Source organism: Aquarana catesbeiana, linkage group LG02 (assembly GCF_042186555.1).
Source record: "Aquarana catesbeiana isolate 2022-GZ linkage group LG02, ASM4218655v1, whole genome shotgun sequence".
Taxonomy (NCBI): Eukaryota; Metazoa; Chordata; class Amphibia; order Anura; family Ranidae; genus Aquarana; species Aquarana catesbeiana.
In genome coordinates this window covers 471,596,408-471,620,982 of record NC_133325.1, presented here as the reverse complement: position 1 = coordinate 471,620,982, position 24,575 = coordinate 471,596,408, and the positions used below count along the sequence as shown (strand labels likewise).

Here is a 24,575-nt window from a genome sequence, read left to right as displayed (position 1 = left end):
ACACTGCACATATCTACACAGTCCTTGTACCTACAAAATATCCCTTATTACTGCACCACACCAAATTACTGCCAGCCTCACAGACACAAATAAACTTCAGGACAAAGAATATTTTTTTTAGAAATCAAACATTTCCATTGCATATGCTTTCATGCACACAAAAAGGACTGACTGACTGAGCTGACCTTAAGGCTCCATGCACACTAGCAGCTTAAAAAACGCCAGAAAAACAGTGGAACAAAAATGTTCATATTTTGTTCCACGCGGTTTTGTTCCAGCACTTAGCACTTTTTAAGTTGGTGTTTAGCAGCAACTAGCAAGCCAGCTGCTGAATCCTTACCCGCTGACAGCTGAATGTAAACAAGAGAATGCTGGCATTACAAAAGTTCTTTTGAAAACTGCGTGGGAGTCCCCCAGAATCCATACCAGGCCCTTCAGGTCTGGTACAGATTTTGAGGGAACCCATGCCAAACCGAAAAAAAAAAATGGCTTGCGGTCCCCCGCCATACCAGGCCCACATACACTAAACATAGGGGGTGCTTTAGGGCAGGGAGGGCTCTCCTCCCTACCTTGTCCCCATCGACATGGTGGGTCGATTCCATCACAAGAGGGCGGGGGTCACCCAAGTGACGTCATCGGGGTGTCCCCACTCCTTTGTTTATTTAGCGCCAGGAGGTGGCGGAGCCAGCGTCGGTTGCGGACCTTTCTCTTTTTTTTTTTTTGGGTCGGCGGCTGGTGTTTATCATGATTGATGTTGGATCTACACCAGGGGACAATTTTTTTACCTTTCAATCTTTTTTATTATTGAAGAAAGTCAAAATACAAAGGTTTCTTTGTACAAGAAAGATTTGGTCGGAGCCCCGGACCAAAATACAGCATATACATTCAGCTGACAGCTGAATGTAAACAAGAGAATGCTGGCATTAAAAAAAGTTCTTTTTGGATGTTGGATCTACACCAGGGGACAATTTTTTTTACCTTTCAATCTTTTTTATTATTGAAGAATAATAGTGTCCACAAAAATGTTACCATAAGCTTGATGTTGTCAGATCAATGAAAATAGCATTGGGTGAAGGCTGAAGTATAGCACTTTTATATGTTTTACACCCATAACAATATGAACTGTTTATTTTTGTTGTCAATCAAATCCAGCGACACGAGAGCGGAGGGGCGGGGGCCGAGTACAGCTGTCTATGTCAATGGATGCAGCAGCGGGACTCAGGGAAGGCGTGCACACACTAGTGTCCCCATTGGAAAGCGGCTTTTCTGTGGGGGGCACCCGATGAAGGGGAGGAGCCAGGAGCACCGGCGGGGGCACTCCAGAAGAGGAGGAATGGGGTTGCTCCTGTACTAAACCCTTGCACAGAGCAGGTAAGTATAACATGTGCCTGTGTTGGTTATTTTTATTACAAAAACACAAACCTTTTCAACCTCTTTAAGGGGGAACCCAGGGGAACTCTGATGGTGGTGGTGGAGGTGGTGACAACAGACCACCTTCCGCAAAGTGAGTACACTAAGGTAAGGAGGGTTACTGATATAAGGGGGAGCCTTAATATCAGTGTCCCCTATTACTTTAGCATATTCGCTCCCCTGTCTCCCCTCACATCAATGCCTCCCCTCACTCACAGACTGTGTGGCGTGGCCTGGCTTGAGCTAACTGACCATGATTGCTAGCCCTGGTGCAGGGCAGTGAGGGCAGGCTTTGATCTTCTACTTTCTCTCCTCCCTTTCCGAGTTGGTGGCAGTGCCCCTGCTCTCCGTCCCTCTCCCTTTCTTGCATTCAGACATGCTTGGTGCTTGCATATTGAAAATAGACACCATGGCATTGCTGAGCCAAGCCCTGGGCCCCAACAGGCTGCTTCGCAGTTTCTAAATATGGCCATGGGCCATATATTTTGTGGGCAGCCACTGCCCGTAATGGACAGTTTAAAAATGTAAATTTACGGCCCGTTGGGAACCCTGCTGCCATCTTTATTATCAAACCCACACTTCAGCATTGGAGCCTTTTTTGAAATGCAAGTGCCATGACGGTGCTGAGTCGGCCCCGAGGCCCACCAGGCCTGCTTCGGAACTGTGCATGCGCAGTACTAAATATGACCATGGGCCATATTTTTATGGGCAGATGCTGCCCGTAACGGACAGTTTAAAAAAGAACATTTATGGGCCGTTGGCAACCCTGCTGCCAACTTTAATACCAAACCCACACTTCCACTCAGTGAAGGTTCTGGTTCTCTATCTAAAGGGTTATTATTGCAATATCCTAGGGTGGGGTCATTACTCCTCCCAAACGAGGGCTACATATACATCCCCTGTGGAGGTTGGGTGTATTGGAGAGTATGGGGTTGCTCAGAGGGCCGTAAGCATGGCACTGGTCTGGCGTATTTGTGTACAAATGTAAGCTGTCGGCCTTTATTGCTATATGTTTTTGCACTCAACCGTGTATATCTTTCTTCCTAGTTTAGTAACTAGCGGTTTAGTCATGCGCAGTGCTCCTCTGCCGCCCCCCTCATCCCTCAGTAGTGACGCCTGTGTTTGTGTGTCACAGAGAGAGCTCTGAGCATAGAACCAGCCTCCTAATCGACTGGTAACGCCTGCCTCAGTGTCTCTGCCTTCCATTCGTCGGGCCTGGCTGTGTCGTTGGCCGTGGAAGGTTCCCGGCGTCTCCGCGGCTTCTTGTCTTCCGAAGCTGACCCTCATCCCCCGGGAGCCGTGACTCGGGGCCGGTACTGTTGTTGCAGGGCGTTGTGTGAGAGCCCAGCAGGCTCCGGGGCCCAGGAACGGAGACCGGGGGAGAGGGGGAGGTGGAAGGAAGAGAGGCTGACAACACACAGCCGTCCATAGGAGGTGACGAGGAGTCTCATACACAGGGCAGGCCTGAGCGGTGCTGGCGGCGGCGGTTACCTGAGCGAGTGACGCAGCTGGGAGCATTCGACTAATCGGTGCCCCGCGGCGGGCACAGAGGGTCTCCTCCCCGGGCTCTGATGATGTACCCGCGGCGGGGGTCCGGATCTTACCCGGCATCTCCTCTCACCAGCGGCTGAGCCTCCCCTATACACCAGCGGTGAGTATCGACCCCTGCTGGGCGATCTGTGTGCTTCATGGCCCGATGTAGTGCTGGGATCCCCGATCTCTCGTACAGACTGCTGGCAGCTGTGTTACCGATTCACACCAGGCTTCCTCTGTATTTTACTAACATTGGAAACTTCGTGTCCAGGACACCGGGCCATCAATACGGTCATCAGTGGAAGGACCACCTATCCGTGTGAAGGGGACTTGTGTTGGGGGTCAGCAGGAACAAGCCCCCTTGTAGAGTTGGTTTAGTGACAGAGGGCTTTCCCCGTAAAAAGTTGGTTTGATGGTGGAGGGGTTGTGCCCCCCTTGTACAGTTGGTTTGGTGGGGAAAGGTTTCACGTTCCCTGTACTGTTTGGAGATGGGAGAGTCCACTCCCCTCCCCCCCTCTCTTACTGTTTGTAGATGGGAGAGTCCACTCCCCCCCCCCCCTTACTGTTTGTAGATGGGAGAGTCCACTCCCCCCCCTTACTGTTTGTAGATGGGAGAGTTCTTCCCCCCCCCCCCTTACTGTTTGTAGATGGGAGAGTCCCTCCCCCCCTTACTGTTTGGAGATGGGAGAGTCCTCCCCCCCCTTACTGTTTGGAGATGGGAGAGTCCTCCCCCCCCCTTACTGTTTGGAGATGGGAGAGTCCTCCCCCCCCTTACTGTTTGGAGATGGGAGAGTCCTCCCCCCCCTTACTGTTTGGAGATGGGAGAGTCCTCCCCCCCCTTACTGTTTGGAGATGGGAGAGTCCTCCCCCCCCTTACTGTTTGGAGATGGGAGAGTCCTCCCCCCCCTTACTGTTTGGAGATGGGAGAGTCCTCCCCCCCCTTACTGTTTGGAGATGGGAGAGTCCTCCCCCCCCTTACTGTTTGGAGATGGGAGAGTTTCCCCCCCCCCCTTACTGTTTGGAGATGGGAGAGTTTCCCCCCCCCCCTTACTGTTTGGAGATGGGAGAGTTTCCCCCCCCCCCCTTACTGTTTGGAGATGGGAGAGTTCCCCCCCCCCCCTTACTGTTTGGAGATGGGAGAGTTCCCCCCCCCCCTTACTGTTTGGAGATGGGAGTTCCCCCCCCCTTACTGTTTGGAGATGGGAGTTCCCCCCCCCCCCCCCCCTTACTGTTTGGAGATGAGAGTTCCCCCCCCCCTTACTGTTTGGAGATGGGAGAGTTCCCCCCCCCCCCTTACTGTTTGGAGATGGGAGAGTTTGTAGGGTATCTCCTCCCAAGCCCCTCCACGATTGGGGTGATACTGATAAAAGGGTACACCACCCCGCCCCCCCACCAATAGTTGGTTTGATGACAGAAGGATCCAACAGCCTCCACCTTCATACCCCCCCTGTGTACATTTGGTATTTGTGATGGAAGGGTTCCCCGTACGGTTGGTTTGGGGATGGATGTGTCCACCACCCCCAAACTCCCTCACAGTATCTTTGGTGACAGAAGGTTCTACCCAACATTCCCCCCCCCCCCCTTACCATACTGTTTTGGTGAAGGAATTTTTTACCCCCTGTACTGTTTGCAGATTGAAGAGTCCACCCCCCCCCCTACAGTTGGTGACGGAAAGGGTATCTCCCCCCCAATACAGTTGGTTTAGTGATGGCAGCGCCCTCTTTACACTGCTGATCATGAAATGAATCTTCTGCTTTATTCTGACATCCCCTGGAAGAATTTTGGGTGTAAAGGACGGCTCTAGACTGATATGTACAGTGTTAGTAGTACTGTTAATGTCTCAGCTTGGTCAGTACTAGTATGAGAACTAAAGTCTGGTGTGTTTTTGTGGGGAATTTTTTGAGTTTCAAAATACTCAATGGGAGAACTCTGTGGGCTTTCAAGGTAGAGGCTTTCAATGCTTGTTGAGCTAATTGTCCTGTAGTTACGGTTTGGTTTCTTGTTCTCAGGGTCTTTTGGAAACCATCATTCATGGAGTGCTCAAATCACGTTTGGTACAATGCAAGTGTAACTGGTGCTGCTCATGGGGTTCATTGACCGCAGTTTGCAAGGTGATACTTAAGCCTGCCATACACGGAGAGAATTTTGTTTGAAGCTTATTTTAATCATTGCTATTTCTTTAGACAGACCCATATGTTCTCTGGAGGAAGTGGTTTAGAGTTCATGGCTGTAAAATTTGCACCCACTGATTGGCTTTCTTGTAGAAGTGATGTAAGTGGCTGTAAGGCCACCCGATCACTTCTACAGGGTGCGGAAGGGGGTCCCTCCTGCCGACATCCCTGGGCTCTCATGTGTGATTGGGAGCCCTTGGCCGCTGTTAAAAATGAAACTGAAAGCAATGAGTATTTTGTCGCTTCTGTTTTTGGTTTGTTTACAAGGCGTTACTGGCTTGTAAAGCATCTGATCAAACCAATTCTTTTTTGGGGCAGAGGAAAGATCTGAGGTCTTAGCAAAAAGTACCTGTCGCTGCCCATGTTATCACATGGTATGATCATCCCTTGTGATGGCAATACAGTTCATCCTAAAAGTGTAAAAAAGTTAAATGAAATGACTTTTTTTTTTTTTTTTTTAAAGAGCACCTGTGCTCATGCATAAATGTTAACATGCATGTAATTTCCGCATGCCTATGTAAATGGTGATCTCACCACACACAAGGTATCGTCGCAACCGTCAGTGAGAGCAATAATTTAGTGCCATAAACGCCTGCCCAATGCTGAACTGGTAATCTGTAAAGGCTTTTAAAATCTCACCTATGGAAAAATTTGTTATGTATGTTGGCCTTTCACAGGCATGAGCAATTTTGAAGCTTGACATATAAGGTGTCTATTAGTTGTGTAACAACCTTTTTTTTATTTTTACCAAAAATTGGCTATTTGTGTGCACTAACGTTAAAATTTTTTTTTTTTTTTTTTCTTGGTTTGCATTATGTGTGACATAAAAAAATTGCAATAACCACCATGTTCTCCACTGCCTCTGCTTTCAAAATGCATTTTTGGTGGTTCTAAGTAATTTTCTAGCAAAAAAATGTAGATTTAAACATATGGTAAAACGTCAGTTGGCCTGAGCAGGAACTCCCCCCCCCCCCCAATGAACACATTTCTAATAAATCTTTTCATTCGGGAAATGGCAATTCTTCCAAAATCTAAATGATAAAAGCAAATCGTTTGAAGTACTTTAAACTGCATTTTTGCCAAGTCATCAAATATACTAAGTTTTTGTACAAATATTCATATGAGCGTCGTTTGATCTACTAGCATATGAACAGCTTTACTGATGTCCCTTTAACTTGCATCAACTTAATTTCTTCACCAAACCAGTGAGCTCACTAGCAGTAGTAGTTGGTCAGATTTAGTAAGCTCGCTAGTAGGAGTCAACAGGGCTTGTTTAGTAAAGGTCTGTATAGAATGACCGGGAGAAAAGAAATTCTTCAAAGAGCCCACAATCTCTTCTAGTGCAGTTTCATTTCTTACTGCATTTTTAGAATATTGATCCTCATGGCAACAGAACTGGACTTTTGTGCACAATCGTCCAGGAGTAGGTTAGAAAAAAGCAATGTCTAATAAACTGTTTTGAAGGGGGCCAGAATTTTTCTTTTCTTCAGGAGTAAGGCCTTTTTTTTTTTTTTTGAAAGTCATAAAAACTACATTGCTTATATTGGTAGTTGTGAATTTCTTGAAGCCTTTTTACTTTTATGCTCTGAAGAGGCTGTTCTCAAAAACCCCAGGGTTTTCTTAGGAAGCTTTATAGAAACTGATCTTGAGAATAGTCTATGTGAAGTGATGGTGTCACTTTGCATTGCCATCATATCCTGGTAGCATTGTGTCCGGTCACACAAAATGCTGATAGTAGCAATGTTATATTATCCTGATGTGTAATTTAATTCCAGGCTAATCATGTCCTTTCTTGGATTCATTGTTACCATTGTGGTTCTGCCTTGGCAGCAGTTGGCATTATGCTCTTATAGCCTGAATAACCTAGGCAAATAAACTACATCTGTCACAGCAGTTTGCAATGGCTTTGTTTAGCTATATGAGTAGGGCAGTAAGTGTCCTAAAAAATGCACACATTACCAGAGTTGGCAGTTTTAAAAGATAGAAAAGGTTGTATGATGTGGTCTAGTGTGGGTTTTTTTGTGTTTACTGAGTGATGGATTTAGTTATTGAGTAAATTGGCAGTCTGTAGTGGTAGTCATGAAATGCCTTTGCTATGATAAAGCACTGCGAATTGCAGACCTGCTTATTTTTGGCCGAAACTGTTCATTAACTTTGTCATTCCTTGTCTTGAGAAATGTTGAGAAAAATTTTATAACTTTTTGGAGCTTCTTTCATAAACGTTCTATTTAGTTTATAAACATTCCCTAGTCTGTTTTCGTGTGTCTTTTGTATGATACTTTTGGTTGAGACCATCCTCATTGAGGGCTGGTTCACACTGGGAGTCACATAGGAACGTGCTGTGCAATTCATGCAGTCCGCTTACCTGCAATGGATCAGATAGTACAGAAGCAACATGCAATGTTTGCAGTGAGTTTCCAAAAGTAGTGCATGCACTAATTTTTTTGCGGTATGAATTCAGCCCATTTAAAATTTAATGGGCTGTATTCGCACCACACCAAAAGTAGTGCATTTACTACTTATGAACTCACTACAAACACATTGCATGTTACTTCTGTACCATGTGATCCATTGTGTAAGCGCACTGCGCTTGTGACCTATTTTTGGGGTGTCATTAACTTAAAATTGACACCTGCTGTAGTCGTAAGTTCTGAGTAGTCACCAGATTGGGAATTGAGTGGAAATCTTCCAGTGGAAACTCTAGTTCCCATGATTACTGTTTGAGGAAGATTTTCTCACTTCCTGTTGCATTTTTTGATATTTAGAATACACTTTAAAGTGAAATTAAACTTCCCTTTTGAACTTGAACTATAATACTTACCTGGTAGGTACAGTGAATATCTTCCAAACTTGCACTGTTTAGGAAATATTCAGACTGCATGCAGCTGGTGACTTCACTGGCACATGCGCTCTGAAGTAGGGGGTTGCCAATTATTGGGGAGGCCGATATTTACATTTTTTAAATCGGTCAAACTTACTGATATTGCTCAGACCTCCTCCCCCTGTCCCCACGTGGCACTCGCTGCAGTCTCTGCCAATCTGTCAGCAATGCCGCAGGCAGAGAGATGCCATCTCACTGCCTGCCTTGCATCACCACTGTTGCGTCTCTACAGCAAGGCTGCTGTTGACAGAGCTGCAGCTGTGGATGAGCAGAGAGGTAGTTGCGTCATCTCACCGCCCGCATGTGGAAGTTTACCCGCTTGGATGCTGCTGGAGAGGCTGCCAGAAGTAGTGCAAGTAGTGACAAGCTGCATACGGGTGGCAGGTAAGTGACTCTGCATCTGGGTAGTAGGTGACGGTGATGTACAAAATATCGGCACCGGCTATCGACCTGAAAGGTGGCCGAAAATTGGTATCGGCTCTGAAAAACTGTTGACCCCCTACTCTGGAGGAACAGCATACATGCTGGACCTTTAGAGCTCGGTGCCGGAGCTGAGAGCTGTCACACGCATGTGCATGAGTGATGTCATCGTGGGCCCGGCCATTCATACAGCTGGAGCCATGAACCCGAAAGGAAGACCATGTAAAGATGGTAGCGCCAGGGAGCTTTGACAGCGCTGTGCTGGAGGGCTCCATGTCCAGGTAAGTCTGTCATAATGTGCTAGTATGTGGTGCATCCTAGTACATTATGACCTAAACCTGCTTTTATTTTTCTGCCGCTTTACTACCGCTTTGAGCTATATTTTTGCCAGGTTACAGATAGCTTACTAATAGAGCTGTGTGTATAGTATATCTATAAAAAAAAAACTTTAGATAGAGACGGAAAGGGTTAAAACGTACTTTTCTGAATGTAATATAGAGCTTGCCGCCATCCCTGAGTAGAGGACCCTGCCCACAACTTTATATGCATCCCAAGAGCTCTCATAGGATATTTAGACAGCGCAGACCCAGACAAGGCGCTCTCATTTGTCTTGAGGAGTTTTAAAATCAATCTTTATCTAGACCTTCCAATCTTTTTCACTTACAGCTTTTTCACAAAAAAGCATGGAAACTTGATGCAAACTAATGTTTGCATCAAGTGTAACAGGTCCACAAATGGTTCATTTCTGTGTCTGGGTTTGGAAAACAATGCAGCTGCATAGAGGTGTTGAGGAGCCTGGGTGCATGCCAACATTGGGCTGGTGTTTTGAGTGCTGTGCCTACCTCTTATCAATTCATTGCCAACCCTTATTAGTACAGCTTCAAAAACAAGTTGCTAAATGAAACATTCACAGTTTCTGATACAACAGGAAGCATGCCTGAGCAGTAACTTTGCAAAAGTGAGAAATCAGAAAGCTTGCTCAAATTAAGCAACCTAACATTTTTACTGCTGCATAAGGAAACAAAAGCTTTGCCCCTTCCAATGGTAGGTTGCCCTTTATTAGATCCGCTTAGTATTAACAATCTGGCTTCCCCAAAGTGGTCTTAAGCATGTGGAAGTCTGTCAGTAGAATCCTATTTTGTGAGTTTGTCAAATGGAAAAGATCTATACGGCTTGTGTGCATCTTGTTTGCAGCAGAGGGAGGGGTGCTACTTCTATCTCTTGTGAAAGCACAGACAACAGTTTTTTAAAGCTCAGTACCCGAGTAAAGTACATATTTCATTTAGCTGAAATCTAGAAAAAAGGTTTGTTTCATACATTTAGGTAGTGACCCACGCTTTGTGCTGGATTGACTGCTGGGGAAAATGGAAATGTCACATTTCATTAGGGACCACACTTTGCAGAAGTCTTGATGCAGCAATATTTTTATGTATTTTCTATAGTGTTATGTATTTGCAAATATATGCAACAAAACCCCTCAATTTATGAATAAATGGTTTAGGTTTTGTAGTGACTACCTGGTTTGAGAGCTAGAGAATGACTGTACTATCCTATGTAGTAGTTGGTATTAGGCATTTGCCTCCTAGTTAGGCTGGCCATACATTTTATTCAATTTCTTCCTTTAGATTTACCCAAACCATTCTAGGTCAAACCAAAGCACTTTCAATTTGTATGCAATAAGGCAGGCCCTTGAACTATGTAGTTGAAGGTAAATCTATTAGTCTGCCTTCAGATAACCTCAACATAGATCCTTCTACTTTGGAAGCTGCTTACTTACAAGTTGCTGGAACTCAGTTCCTATTGACCTGGGCAGGGTTGGGATGTTACTGCAGCAAAGTCACCATGCTGGCCTAAACAAGTTGGGAACCATTGGGTTTCTGGTAAATCAGTAGATTATTTTTGTGCTTGCTGCATTTTAATAGGATAAACATGGGAAAAAATGTGCATGCAATGTAGACATGTACTTAATAAATGTTTTTTATTTTTTGGCCTTACATTTACGAACGAACATTACAAAATAAATATTTTAGACCTAAACAGTGTGGGTACAATTTCAAGTTTTTAAATACTGTCTGACGTGAAACCATAGTAACACAATTGTAATACTGCTCGAAATGACTTCTAGTATGTGCATTGTTATGCCTTAGCTACACTGGGGGCCTCTCTGTATAATAGGCTGGACAAATAGTAGTTTTGTGTAAACAATAGTAGTCCATATGCCCTCTGGCACTTCATAAGATCCTCCTTGCACTTAGAAACTAAACTGACATTGTATGAAGGTAATTAAACCTGAATTAGATTGTTCTAGTGGGTGCCTCAAGGTGCCTGCATGCCTCTTTAGCTTCCTTGTTCAATGCCCTAGAACCGTTGAATCTTTTGACCAGCTACCCTGTTCAGATGTATGTCCCTGCCCTCTCCTGCATTTTATCATTAGCCATTTATGCAGCTTATATTGAAGCATTGATAGGACGGAACATGAAGGGATAGTCAAGCTCTTGACCAGGACGACTAGCTGAAATTTACTTCCAGGAAGGCCCCGTGGTCCTGACTTTCATGATCTGTGGTAATTTGTCATTTTGGTAGCAAACTGGCTTACTAAGGCCTTGTGCACACTGGACTTTTCAGCTGCTCCTAAGGTGTTTTTTTTTTTTTTTTTTCTCCCTGCCTCTGAACGCCCCTGCATGTTAGTCTGTATCCATGCGCACACAGGCTTTTAGAGGAGTTTAGAGGCAGAGAAGAAAAACCCGCTGCCTATGCTTCCCGGAGCAGCTGCGTTTTGACGACAAAAAAAGCTTGATGCGTGTATGTAAACCTGTCTAAATGCGCATTGGTGTAAATATGCTAGGCATGTTTTAGCACTTAAGCATGAATTCATTTTGAAAGCCAGAATTCTTATTCTAAATCCTTTTTCTGGCTAATGAAATGGATTAATGGGCAAACACTTGAGGTGTGTTTTTTTTTTTTTTTTTTGCGAAATACCACTGCCAGGCAGAAAGGCATTTAGGCGAGAGAGTCCATTGTGCATGAAGCCCATATCCAGGTGGCTCGCCAAAATTATTATGACTGATTTCTGATTGGGACTCTAAAACAAAGTTAATACTGCAGCTGCAGGAACAGATTCACAGGACTCAATCACTGTGTTTAAAATGTCCATTCAGTGTCAAAATGTTTGCATGTTTTATACATAGATAAGAAAGGGGTGGTGTGAGATGTTAAAAGCTAACAAATAGAAATATATTAAAAGCTAGTAAATAGAACAATTGCAAAACTAAAACCTTGAAGGGAGGGGGGGAGTAGAGAGCATTTAGTAGATGTGTCTGTGTGTTAGGTGAAGGTTACAGAACACATTTCAACAGTGAGAACAAAATGGAGTCTCTTGTGCTTAAATGAACAGTACAGTGAATGTCTGTCACAGGTAAGGCTTTTAGGTCTGCCCTCCTTTCTCAAACATCCTTACCGTTTCATTTCTTGTAATGCTGTTTCCAATGGGTTCAGGACTGGTTTGTGTGCATATTCCCACATGGTCTGGCTTTGATAGCCCATCCATTTGAATGGGCAGCAAAACACTGGAACGTGGAGTCAGTAGTGGAAGCACTTTTTTTCAGCATGCTTTTCACCAAACCACATGTTTGTGTTACATTGTGTTTGATGTGTCATTAACAATTGGCACCTGCATGCGTCCTGCAAGGGCAAGCTGAGTCATTTGCAGTGCAAGAAACTTGCACAAAATGCATCAGTTCTAATTCTTCACCCTCTATTAAAGATAAGGGTCCGTTCATTCCACAATGCTGTGCTCCACAATGCTGCAGTATAATGCGTTGGGGTATGGTAAAGGAGCCTTAAGACAGGTGTTTTTTTTTTTTTACCTTTATGCAAAGAATGCCTTATTTCATGCATTAAGGCAAAAACCTTAGCCATTGTTTTCTATTCAGCATGCATTTAAAGTCCCTGTCAAGAATAGTCATTTCCTTAGCAACAAGAAAAATGTCTGCATTTTCCCTGTGTGGGATATGGATATTCATTAACTTTTTTTTTTCTTCTAATATTGGAAGTGTTTATTACATTAGTCTGCACCAGGGAGTTGTTAGCTGTATGCTGACAATGTTTGAATACTTTGCTACTGACTGATATAATGAGAATTCCAGCCATGTGTTTTGGTATAAAATGGGCTTTTACATGATCAGCCTTATCAAAAAATATATTCTGTGTATAAAATGAAATCCAATTGTGAAAGCTTTTTATTTTTTTACAGATTTCCGAGGCTTGCTTTTCTATGATCTTTGCCTTGACTATTCAATTAGAAATTATAGATGAGTGGTGTTTGGTTTTGCTTCCGTTTTTTTTTTCTTTTTATTAACAAATTCTTCAGTAACTATTTATAATTTTACTGGAACATAAATGGTCTACTACAGCATCTAAATGAAAGCATACCAATTCATTAGTTGTAGGCTGACCATCCCTTTTTTCTTATCATTTTAACATCCATGACAGCTTGAAGTCTTTTGTGGTATTTGTGGATGAGGCTCTTTATCTTCTCAGATGGTAAAGCTGCCCTTTCCTCTTGGCAAAAAGCCTCCAGTTCCTGTAAATTCTTGGGCTGTCTTGCGTGAACTGCATGTTTGAGATCTCCCCAGAGTGGCTCAATAATATTGAGGTCAGGAGACTGAGATGGCCACTCCAGAACCTTCACTTTATTCTGCTGTAGCCAATGACAGGTCGACTTGGCCTTGTGTTTTGGGCCATTGTCATGTTGGAATGTCCAAGTATGTCCCATGCGCAGCTTCCTGGCTGATGAATGCAAATGTTCCTTCAGTATTTTTTGATAACATACTGCATTCATCTTGCCAACAATTTTGACCAAATTTCATGTGCCTTTGTAGTTCACACATCCCCAAAAACTTTAGCGATCTACCTCTGTACCTTTTCATCATAGGCCTCGTTGACTCCTCTCCAAAGCGTTTATAGTTGTTGCCAAAAAGCTCAGTTTTGGTCTCATCACTCCAAATGACTTTGTGCCAAAAGTTTGAGGCTTGTCTGTGCTGTTTGGCGTATTGTAAGCGGGATACTTTGTGGCATTTGCGTAGTAATGGCTTTCTTCTTGCGACTCGACCATGCAGCCCATCTTTCTTCAACTGCCTCCTTATTGTGCATCTTGGAACAGCCACATCACATGTTTTCAGAGTCCTGTGTTTCATCTGAAGATATTTGTGGGTTTTTCTTTGTATCCGGAACAATTTTCCTGGCAGTTGTGGCTGAAATTTTAGTTCTGATTGTGGTTTGGTTTCAACAGAACCCCTCATTTTCCACTTGATTGGAGTTTGAACACTGCTGATTGGCATTCTTGATTCCTTGGATATCTTTTTATATCCCTTTCCTGTTTTATACACATCAAACTACCTTTTCCTGCAGATCCTTTGACAATTCTTTTGCTTTCCCCATGACTCAGAATCCAGAAACGTCAGTGTAGCACTGGATGAAAGATGCAAGGGTCTATCAGGAGTCCAGAAACTCATTGGCCTTTTGCGCACACAAATTACAAGCAAACAGTTGAGGATTAATTTTTTGTTCCTGGTACCATACTACTTTTTATTGTGATCACTTTTATCTTGGCTGCTGTTATCTGGATTTTTACCCTATTTGGTTTAAAATAAACCTGCTTCTTTGGATTTAAGCACTATGTGGAGCCTTTTTTCCTTTTTCCATGTCCCCATGATGGCTTTGTGAAAGGTGCATTCCTCCTATATACACCTGTCGGAGAAGTGCGTACAACCAGACCTGGAACATCTGATGTCTTTAGGTCGTTTACCATTGCTACAAAGGAACCAGTGGAACCTGCCGTATACGCCTCTACAACAAACCTCTATTTGGATCGATCGATCCTTAAGCCTGTATGACACCTAGCCGTACGGCAAACGTGTCCACCTGTTCCGGTAAGCGTATTTGCTCCATTCATTCTTTGCTGTGGATACTGAGTATTGGAACACCACCTCTGTGAAACCACGTAGCACCCTTGAGATACCTCTCGCTCATCTTACATTTATACTGCTCACCTTTGTTGAACATTTACATGACCATAATGTTCACGTTGTTGGTCGTTAATATGATCATGGACTCACTATAATAATACAATATTGTATTTGGTTTCCTGCATTTTTTTATATTTAGTTATATACTATCATGCTGCACAGCTGATCACATTTGCGTTGATTTTTATGTATAGCGCTGCATTGTTTTTTCTTTTCACTGTTCACATTGTCACTACTTTGTTGATGCTGGCTGCTATACACCCCCTCTCTTTTTTTTTTTTTCAGTAGTGCAACCATATCATTATTTTATATTGTGTCACCTTTTAATAGCCATTCAAACCCCTTTGTGTCAACTTGTGTGCAAGTTATCAGGCCAAAATCACCAGGGTATGTAAACTTTTGATCAGGGTCATTTGGGTAGTTTCTGTTGTGATTATGATTTAAAGAGTAAACAGTGGATAATATCTTAATGGCTTCAGCCAAACACTAACCATGAGTTAAAAAAAAAGTTTATTCATATTCTCTGAAAAATGTCCAAGAAATCATAAATTCTGCCAGAGAATGTAAACTGTGTGTATGTGTATAGGCGGCAGTCAATTGTAACAAAGCCCCGCCTCCTCGTCTGTGATAGACGGAACACTGATACAATGCTGGGAAACTATCAGTGTTCCGTCTATCACGGACAAGGAGGCGGCAGGGCTTTGTTTACAATGGACGGCCACCAAACAGACTACATAACACAGCTGGAGACACCTGCTGTTTTAGTAATCAAAGGTACAGCTGCAGATGGACATGACACAGCGGGAGACACCCGCTATTAGTTATCAAAAGTACAGCTGCAAATGGGCACAGTGAGCCTGCAGATGGGCATTGTTTACCCAGTAGCTGCTGCATTTTCCCTCCCTAGGCTTATACTTGAGTCAATACGTTTTCCCAGTTTTTTTTGTGGTAAAATTAGGTGCCTCGGCCTATACTCACATATATACGTATGTATAATATATATTTTTTTTATTTAGTATGCACTATATATACATATTTTGAGACCCTATTGGTTTTTTTCCGCAGTAAAGTCTGCCGCAGTGGTTCTTGTCTTTCATTTCCTCAGTTATGTCCTGCTGTAGCAATTCTGTCAATCACCTTTGGATAATGTTTGATTATCCTCTGAACAGAATTACTTTACATGCTGGCAATGACATGTAATGCTCAGAGCCAGACAATTACTAGCACAATATAGATCTTTCAAGCATATGTCTTCTGCTGTGCCGAGCACAATTAACCAAGAGTCTCAAGGACGTTGGGTTTGAAGAGCATGTCCAATATCTCTTCTTTGAGCTTTAAACAAATGAGTTGTTGCTTTAAGAGCCGTTGTGCGTGTCTGCAAACTTCTCCAAGGTTGGACTTTAGCATTACTTTAAAGGGATACTAAACAGTTAAATTTTCATTATATTTATATTGCCCTTTTTCTGTATGTGGAGGATGGCACTGTATTTGAAGGTGTGTGTTGTTTTTTTTTTTTTTTTTTTAAGTACCTTCCTATGTGATATATAGCTGTCACATGACCCATCTTTTCCATCCTGTCTGCAGGGAAACCTAAGCAGAAGGAGCTTCTAATCTGCTGCTGGGTACATGTTCAACATAAAAAAAAAATCCTTTGGGATACAGAGTAAAAATATCAATCTGTTGCCATACAAATATATATTTGAAATTAAAGTTTTTTTTTTTATTTTTTTTGACAGTACCATGTGTTCTATTCTGTACCATGCCTCTTCAGCCTGTGTCTTAGGATAAGGGGGAGGTGAAGCCTCCATCAATCAAGATGTATTAATCCCACCCCTATTGTGTTTGCTGGTTAGTGGGCATGAAGAGGGAGCGAATGGGCTGTCCTTTACCACAGTATATACGCCCACATGTGACTAGTGTCACATGGGATGCTCATATGTGATTGGGAGGCTCAGCATAGAAACTCGCTGAAAACTGAACATCTGTGGAGCTGGCAACACTGCTCTCCAATATCCCCAACTGCAACTGTTCGGTTGATAAGCGCAAAGGGTGCCGATAATGGCACAGAATTTACCATTCTTATGATCTGTTTTTCATAGGTTAAATGTAACACGAGTGTGTTAATGATGCGTTCTTGCTGTGTTTTCAGTGCATTTGAACTGGGAGGTGTGTGTGTGTGTGTGTGTGTGTGTGTGTTTTTTTTTATTTTTTTTTTTTATTTTTTTTTTATACCAAAATTGCAGCAAGCAGGATTTTTTTAACACCACAATGAAAGCCCAACGAACCAGTGTGCAGACATGCATAGAATTTTTAAAGGGTTTCATTTATCTTGAGCTTTTCTTGTGCTAAAGGTGCCAATAATGGGCGACAACATTCATATATATTTAAATTAATGGTATTAAAGTCGAATAGAATACAATTTTATACATAAAAATATAAATATTTTTTTTAAAACTGTTTTTGGCCAAATGCATCCTGCATTTTTGGTTTTCAGCACCAAAATTTCCATTTGGTGCACTTTTAATATAAATCTAATATTTTCATGTGGGTTTTCTGACACTTTAAGGCCTTGTTCACAAAGGGCATATTGGTGCATACACCCCTGCAAAGGGGATGTCCTTTCCAGGGCAAGATGCACAGGTGTTCAGTGCAGTCAGTCCCATTCATGTCAATTGGAGCACAGCTGCTAGTCCAGATTGATATCTGTGTAGATACTGTTCACAAATGCAGTCTGCATTCAGGGACATGCACCCACACCTGCAGATATCAGATTGTTCTGTGTATCTGAGTGCAGGCAGTACCATTTGTCAGTTGAGACAGTGGCTGCACGGACGCAGCCACTACATTCCAGTTGATGTGAATGGGACTGCCTGCATTAAGTGCACAGAACACTTGTGAATCCCCTGCAGGCAAAGATGGCTCTTGCATTGGTCTACACAATGATATGCCTCGTGTGAAGGAGGCCTTAGTATAAGGTCGAGAGCACCTTTTTTACGCTAAAAAAAATTGATGTTTTAATTATTTGTGTGGCGTAACAACAAAGTGCGGTAACAGGGAGCAGCCAACTTCTGTATTAATGTGGGGTAAAAGATTAGATCTAGTCATCGTGGCTTACTGCAGAGTCATTTCATGCTGCTTTATTCTTTGCTTTAGTATCTAGCAAGCTCCTTCAATCCAGCACACCCTATGATGCTTGTCATTAAAGACCTGAGATTTAAAGGATACGTGCACCCTAAAATCCTTGCATCTACTGACATCGAACACTAAATGATCTAACCCTGTAAAGAAGAAATCGCTATACATACCTTTTTTGAAGCCGATCTGACCCGATCCTACGCTGAGCTGTCAGTTGCGGCTTTGCTGTGGAGATGAGTGCAGAGGAGGCAGCCGACAACGGAAGCCCTATAGTAAGTCTATGGGTGATGTCACTCCCCATTGTCGGCTGTGTCCACTGCAGAACTTCCGCTGCTGGAGATTGGACCGACTTAAAGAAGAAATCAGTAAACATACTTTTTTTTTTTTTTTTATCGGGATAGATGGATTAGGCTTATATCGTGGATGTCTGTAGATGTAGCGATGTTAGGGTGGACTTATCCTTTAATTGCCTATGGTTTGACTGACCTTGCAAGTAACCGTTAGCCTCAGGTGAATTATTTCAATTTTGTTTTTTTGTTTGTTTCTTTTTTTCCCCTCCATTGTTGAGCACTTGCTGTGCCATGTCTACCAGCAAGAAATGCATATAGTTAGTTGATGAGGTTGAAAAGTCCATCCAGTTCAACCTGTGTGCGTTTGTGTCAATAGTACATTTATATATCCCTGTATGTTGTGGTCATTAAGGTGCCCATCTAATAGTTTTTTTTAAATTATTGATGCTCCCACATCCTTACTGCTCTGACAGTAAAGAACCCTCTACGCAGTTTAAGGTTAAACTGCTTCTCTTCTAATTTTGTGTCTTTTTTTAAATTCCCTTTCACTGAAAAGTTTTTTCCCCTATTGTGGTGTCACCAGTATGGTATTTGTACATAAAATACTTGTGGGATATTACTATTGGAGCGATCTTCTTAAATTGGTTTTGTAAACGGCTTAGTTTGAGTTGTGTACTTGGATGGCCTTCTGAAAGCCAGAGAGATTAACCACTTGTCTACTGAGGGCGATTTTTATTCTGCTTTTTTTGCAAGACTTTGCATTAAACCCTCTAGCAATCATATTTACTATGAAACCAAAGAAAAGACCTTAGAGAAAAATGGCAGCAGCACATTTTTTTTTTTTGTGGGTTTTTAACAGTGCAGCTATTTATAGAACGCATCTTTTCAGGAAAAAATACAATAAACTTAAATTAAAAAAAAAGTGGTTGTATTGAGTAAATGGATAAAATGTCAAGCCTAAAAATTGAACAAGCCTGTGAAATTGCTAAAAATTATGGTAACAAAAATTGTCCATAAATGATGCTTTAAAAGCCTTTTACAGGTTATCTGTTTATAGTTAAAGTGGATCTTCGCTGTATCTGAGTACCAGAAACATAATTTAATTCACTTTTAACCACTTGACCTCAAGGATTTGCCCCCCCTTCATGGCCAGGCCATTTTTTGCAATACAGCACTGCGCTTTAACTGACAAGTGCACGGTTGTGCAATGCGTACCACAATAAAATTTATATAATTCCCCTCCCCCCACAAATTGCTTTCTTTTGCCGGTGTTTGATCATTTTTACTAGTTTGGGCTTGGTTGGTCCACATGACCTATTTTCTACACTAACAGGTGTGCCTGCTGGGTGCGCTGTTTAACCACTTCCATAGAGGGCATTTTCACCCCCTTCCTGCCCAAGCCAATTTTCAGCTTTCAGCACTGTCGCATTTTGAATAACAATTGCGCGGTCATGCAACACTGTACCCAAATGAAAGTTTTTTTATCATTTTTTTTCCCCACTAATGGAGGTTTCTTTTGGTGGTATTTGATCACCCCTGCGGTTTTTATTTCTTGCGCTATAAACGAGTGACAAGGTTGAAAACACTATTTTTTACTTTTTGCTATAATATCCAAATTTTTTAAGTTTTTTTTAAAAACAAATTTTTGCCTCAGTTTAGGCCAATACGTATTCTACATATTTTTGGTAAAAAAATATCGCAATAAGCGTATATTTATTGGTTTGCGAAAGTTATAGCTTCTACAAAAAAGGAGATAGATTTATAGCATTTTTATTTATTTATTTTTACTAGTAATGGCGGCGATCTGCGATTTTTATTGTTGATATTGATATTGTTGATATGTTGATATTGCGGCGAACACATTGGACACTTTTGACACATTCTTGGGACCATTTACAAAGCGATCCATGCTATAAAAATGCATTGATTACTGTAAATGTGACTGGCAATGAAGGGGGTTAACCAGGAGGGGGCACTGTAGGGTTAATTATGTTCCAAAGGAGTGATTCTAACTGTGGGGGAAAGGACTCACAAGGGGTGGAGACCGGTGTTCCTCTGTACAAGGAACACACCATCTGTCTCCTCTCCTCTGACAGGACGTGGATCTGTGTGTTTACACACTCGGATCCACGGTCTTGCTCAGTTACCGGCAATCGCGGGTGGCCGGTGGACACCGCGGCCACCAGGCACGCACACCGGGACTTGAGTGACGCGGCGGGCGCACGCCCCCCCTGGAAGGCCGTCATGTCATATGACGGCGGCCCAGGGTTACGGCTGCGCCGTCATATGATGGTGGGCGGGCAGCAAGTGGTTAAACTGCATGTAGCCTCAGCTATGTACAGTATATAGGCTTGTGTTTCAGCAGTGTAATGAGACCTTCCATCCCACACCTAGAACATAATTGAGTTAAGCTTAGTGGTGCTCAGCCATTCATAGGCAGCTTTGTGTTCTCTGAATACAAAGCTTCCTCTGAGGCAGAGGTGGGCCGACAGTCACATTTTCAGCCTCTTCCAATCATCGGAAGCTTTGTATTTAGGCCCTTCCTGTTATGTTGTGTCATGTTTTATATCCAAACCTTAAATGAAATTGGTTCAGAGCAGGGGTCTCCAGACTTTTCAAAGGGCCCGCATCTGGCCCTTGGGCCACAGTTTGGATACCCCTGGTTTTTGAGAAATGAAACTGCCGTTGGCCACCTTCTGGAAATGATCGTAGCATTTCTGTCTGTCTTTTAATGCATTCTGAATCATTGAACCAGAGCAAATCTTCAGGTCAAGTAAATTGGCCCTAGCATCAATGTTTTTTAATGCTAAAGCCTAGTACACACCATGAGGTTTTTTCGTTCAACCCAGCGAGTTGAATTGGAAAAAAAAAAAAACTGGCTCCAGTCAGCCACTGTGCTAACCAATGTTAGTACAGCGATAGCCCCTGCTGAGCCATTGGCTGAGAGCGTTGACCAGGAGCCGTTTGGCTGCTGGTTTTGCAGCATGCACGTTCAAAAAGCTGGCCAATAGGCCAGTTTGTCGGGCCGGCTGTCACACACACGGGCTGAATGTCGATTTTAAATCACTAGTAAAAAGGGCTTGGTTTTAAATCGACTCGCTTCAACCTCTTGACATCCGGAGGCCGTCATATGACGGCTTCGACTTTCGGGGGTTATATCTGAATGATGCCTGAGGCTACAGACATCATTCAGATACCGGCATTTTCAGACGGCGATTCCGTACACCATAAGAACGATCATAGCGGCTGTTCCGCCGCTTGATCGTTCTTATGGGCGGCGAGAGGGGACGTGTGTGTGTCCCCCCCCCCCCCCGCGCCGCCCTCCGGTGCTGCTACCAACTCACCTCAGCGATCGGTGAATCGGAGAGCGGATCCGCTGGCGCCGGATGTGGATCATAGAGATTTCCAGCGGACCAGATGGTTGCCGGAGTCTCTATGATCGTTCGGAGGCCGGGCGCGATGTTATGACGTCACACCCGGCCTCTGCATTCAAAAAAACGGCGCCGCTTCGGCTGGGAAGCGGTGATCTTCTTTTTTTTTTTTTTTTTTTTTTTTTAGGCTTCCCAGCCTAGAGGTGAGAAGTGGGGTCTTATTGACCCCATATCTCACTGTAAAGAAGACCGATCGTGTCATATTCCTATTACAAGGGATGTTTACATTCCTTGTAATAGGAATAAAAGTGATAAAAAAAAAAAAAATTTAAAAAGTGTGAAAATAAAAAATTTTAAGTAAAATTAACAATTAAAAAAAAAAAAATTTAAAGCGCCACTGTCCCCGTGAGCTCGCACGCAGAAGCGAACTCATACGCAAGTCCCGCCCACATATGAAAACAGTGTTCAAGCCACACATGTGAGGTATCGCTGCGAACGTTAGAGCGAGAGCAATAATTTTGGCCCTAGACCTCCTTTGTAACTCAAAACATGTAACCAGTAAAAAATTTTAAAGCGTCGCCTATGGGAATTTTTAAGTACCAAAGTTTGGCGCCATTCCACGAGTGTAATTTTGAAGTGTGACATGTTAGGTATCTATTTACTCAGCGTAACTTCATCTTTCACACAATGCAAAAAAATTTGGCTAACTTAACTTTACTGTTTTGTTTTTTAAAGCATGAAACTGTTTTTAAAAAAAAAAAAAAAAAAAACGCGTTTGAAAAATTGCTGCGCAAATACCGTGCAAGATAAAAAGTTGCAATGACCGCCATTGTATTCTCTAGGGTCTCTGCTAAAAAAACATATATGTTTGGGGGTTCTATGTAATTTTATAGCAAACAAATGATGATTTTTGACATGTAGGAGGGAAGTGTCAGAATTGGCCTGGATGCGAGGTGGTTAAATCATCATTTTTAAAGAGCAACTGTCTGTCCCGCAGCGGCTCTTCCTCTGACCCGCTGTTGACTCACTGACAGTCCCATTCACTTTAGTGGACGGCTGGTGATGCGGCAGTGACACAACAAGCGGAGGGATGTGGCAGCAGGTGAGTGGACGTCTGCTGCCATGATGGATCTGAAATGACGGGTGCTCTTTAAATACAAAGACCTATTCATGCTGGTAGTTAGAATCTTTAATATTTGCAAACAAAATTAAAGTTTATTTAGAATAATAAGCTGTCAAGTTAGTAAAACAGCAATATCAGAACCGATTTTAGGTTAATAGGTTCAACTACTAAAATTCAGTTAAAGCCATAACATTGCTTATTGCTTTACCCATAGGTAGAGGAACTTCAAAATATTCCCATCTGGGTCTTTTACGGCCAGCTGCCATTTTGCTCCTCAAGGGAGAAATAAAGCACTTCAAGCTATGTGCAGAAAGATCACAAGGAACAGCTGGCAAAAAGAGCGGACTTTTAGGGCACTTTCACACTGGAGCGTTGGCGGGAAAGCGCTGCTATTTTTAGTGGTGCTTTACCGTCGTTTTTGCGACACTTTTCAGCCACTAGCGGGGCGCTTTTAGCCCTTGCTAATGGCTGAAAAAGGGTCCTGCAAGCGCACAGATCCAATGTGAAAGCACTTGGGCAGGGGCGGCGTTTTACAGGCGCTATTTTTAGCCCTTTAGCGCCTGAAAATCGCCGCAGTGTGAAAGTAGCCTTAAGGTGCCAAACATAAAAATACAATTTTATATAAAAGTATACATTATTATATTTCATACAATAGTGCACCCGCTTGCTCTACATGTTTCGCTCAATAGAGCTTCCTCAAGAGCTTTAAAAGTACTGCATAGAGTTAATACTACAAAATAAACAGATGATGATTATCTATATAATAGGGTATTGTGACAATCATATCAGAAGAAATGCATAGCATAACATTTAAACAAAGTTGCATAAACTTTTCAAATGACAAGCTGAGAACCTGTGCCTACAGATGCTTTAACATCACACTGCTTGAATCAATTTATATCCTGTTCATCTAGACTCTAGAGCCTAGGTCAAAGGGGGCAGGTTTGCAACCATAGAGAAGACAATTTTCTGAAATGTAAGATTGACATATAGGTTTAGCTATATAAACATTGTTTATTTTGTCAAAAGATGACTGGAGTTTTTCTATTGGCAAAGCAAATTTACCTTCTTCAAAATGGATTTCAAAATAGAACCAATTGGTTCCTCATTTTCCTTTTGAAAAGAGTAGTTTCCTGCTGTGATATAGGAGGAAGAAAACAGCAAATAATGTTTCCTGAAGCCTAAAGAAGCACAGGTATTGACTTGCAGTATTGACTGCACTCCTGCTCTGAAGACCTGTTTTTCCAAAAAGAATAATCAACCAGCATGGTCCTGAAGACAAAAGTGTGTATATATAGTGTGTGTATGTAGATATAGATGGATATCTTTTTTTTTTTTTTTTTTCTTCTACAATTACTATACACCTATTGCAGGGCAACATTACAGATGAGCATCAATTGACAGTTCATCTGTAGATGCAAGATTGAAGGCACCCCCTCTCCTCCTTGCGGAGGTAAAGGTGATCAAGTGAGCCCCACGTCCCACCTCCTATGTAGGAATTCTGATGTCCAACAAACCATTTGAAAAAATACTTGCATGGGTGTCCACAGAACTTTTTTCAGAGGGGGGCATCATTTTAGGGTCACCCATGCGCCGCCCCTTTTCGACAATGTCATTATCACATTGTCATGGTCAGAGACAGCACGCGTAGTACAGTCCCTAGGATAAGTATTGGATAATGGCCGACAGGCCCTCTTACCAGACCCAGCAAAACTACAGCAGTGATCCTTCTGGCTGGACAATCGCTCTGAGTTCCCCAGGGGCAATTCTGGTCAGTAGTGTAGCATGTCTGTACCCTGGCAGGCACTCTGTCTCTGGCGACACTGGGCAGCGTGGCTCTCTGGCGACACTGGGCACCGAGACCGTCAGCCACAAGCTTTGGCACCCCTGCTGTGCACACCCCGACCTGCGGCGCAGCATGATGGCAGCTGGTCGACAAGTGGTTAATTTACAGAACATTCCCACAACTTTGAAGGTTTTTTTTTTTTTTTTTGGAAAAATAGGTCTTCACAGCAGGAGTGCTGCAAGTCAATACCTGTGCTTCTTTAGGCTTCAGGAAACACCATTTGCTGTTTTCTTCCTCCTATATCCCAGCAGGAAACTACTTCATTTCAAAGGCAATGAGGAACCAATTGGTTCTATTTTGAATAAGGTAAATTTTCTTTGCCCATAGAAAAACTCCAGTCATCTTTTGACAAATAACAATGTTTATATA

The 24,575-nt window shown here is 42.8% G+C and overlaps 1 protein-coding gene across 1 annotated transcript in view; it reads left to right on the top strand.

The window, feature by feature from the left end:
- Positions 1–2,568: 2,568 nt before the first annotated feature.
- HIPK1 (homeodomain interacting protein kinase 1) overlaps positions 2,569–24,575 on the top strand; it is a 180,682-nt gene continuing 158,675 nt past the window's right edge. The window contains exon 1 of the mRNA XM_073615706.1: positions 2,569–3,061. The gene's annotated coding sequence lies outside the window, so the exon portion shown is untranslated. The remainder of the gene's footprint in view (positions 3,062–24,575) is intronic.